This window comes from Echinops telfairi, unplaced genomic scaffold (genome assembly GCF_000313985.2).
Source record: "Echinops telfairi isolate 266 unplaced genomic scaffold, ASM31398v2 ScPeMD7_34;HRSCAF=130, whole genome shotgun sequence".
Classification (NCBI taxonomy): domain Eukaryota; kingdom Metazoa; phylum Chordata; class Mammalia; order Afrosoricida; family Tenrecidae; genus Echinops; species Echinops telfairi.
In genome coordinates, this window is record NW_022103931.1 from 4037023 (window position 1) to 4038753 (window position 1731).

The window sequence follows — 1731 nt, forward strand, 5'->3', positions numbered from 1 at the left end:
TATAGATCTATGAGATCAAGGTGACTGATGGTGTTATTTAGTATTTTTATATTTGTTGATTGCCTTTCTAGTTGATCGATCTTTAGCTGAGAGTGATGTATTGAAGTTTCATAGCATTATTTTATTATGACCTATTTGTCTCTTCTATGAGAATTTGATTAAAGTCTTTTGATTGTCTTTCATTTGGTGCATATATAATAATTATGGCTATGGTTTCTTGTTCACTTAAAACTTTCATAATTATATAGTTATCTTCTTTGTCTCTTATTTTGTCATGAACTTTAATGTCTATTTTGTCTAAGATTAAGGTTTTTACTCCAGGTTTCTTTTGACTTCCATTAGCTTGATATATATTTTCACTATCCTTTGATATTTAGTTTCTATTCATCTTTATGTCTAAGGTGCATTTCTAGTAAGAAGCATATTAAAGGTTCATGTTTTTTTATCTATTCTATAAGCCTTTGTCATTTAACTGGTGAATCCAGTACATTTACGTTCAGTTTTGTAATTGATAGATATGGTTTTGTTCATGTAATTTTGTTATATATGTTTGTGTGTGTATATATATATATGGTATATATATTATATATATATAGCTATGGTGTAGCTTTCATGGTGACTTTTTTGTGTTGTGTTCATGTTGTGTTTTGGGTTGTGTTCTTGTTACTCTACTTTCTTTAGTTTATATCTTATTGTTTGTCTTGTTTATATAGTTTTTATCTTGTTTGTTTTGTTGGTTTTAATATTTTCTTTATAGATTGTCTTTTGTGGTTTTCTTTACAATCTCAAAGTAATTTGTTATATTTCATGAATGATCTGCATGTTCCCTCTGCTCTTATTTATTTGTTATTATTATTCATTATTTGTTCATTATTATTATCTTTATAGTGAAATGACTATGATTCTTTATTCTAGTTTATTTAGTTTTATTTTGCTTTGAATATTGCTTCAGTAGAATATTTTCTCCATAATAATTTCTTTTCTAATGTTTTTGGGTTGCTGTCTACTGTTGCTAAATATTTTCTATCCATAGTATTTCTTTTAATATTTTTTGTAAAGTTGATCACGTTTTTATAAAATCCTTGTTTTTCCTTGTCTGTAAATATTTTTATTTCTCTCTCATATTTGAGGGATAATTTTTCTGGATACAAGGTTCTTGATTGGCAAATCTTTTCTTTCAGTCTTTTGAATATATTATTCCACTGCCTTCTTGACTGAATGGTTTGGGTGGAAAAGTCTGAACTTATCCTGATCATTTGGCTTTGTATGTAATTGTTCCTTTTAGACATGCAGATTTCTGAACTGTTTCCTTATCATTATTATTAGAAAGTTTGATTATCATATGTCAAGGTGATTTCCTTTTAGGGTCAATTTTGTTTGACATTCTATGGACTTCCCGCATGTTTATTTTATTTTCTGACATGATGCTGAGGAAAATTATTCCTTAATATTTCATGGACAATTTTCTCAATAGTTGTTATTTCTTCTTTCTGTTATGTTATCAGGGGTATGCTATTCCTTTTGATGGTGTCCCATAGTTTTCTTTTTTTAATATCATTTTATTGGGGGCTCATACAATTCTTATCACTACACATACATACATACATTGTGTCAAGCATCTTTGTACATTTTCTTAATCATTTTATTAGGGGCTCATACAACTCTTATCATAATCCATACATACACATTTGCACATTTGCACATTCATTGCCCTCATCATTTTCAAAACAT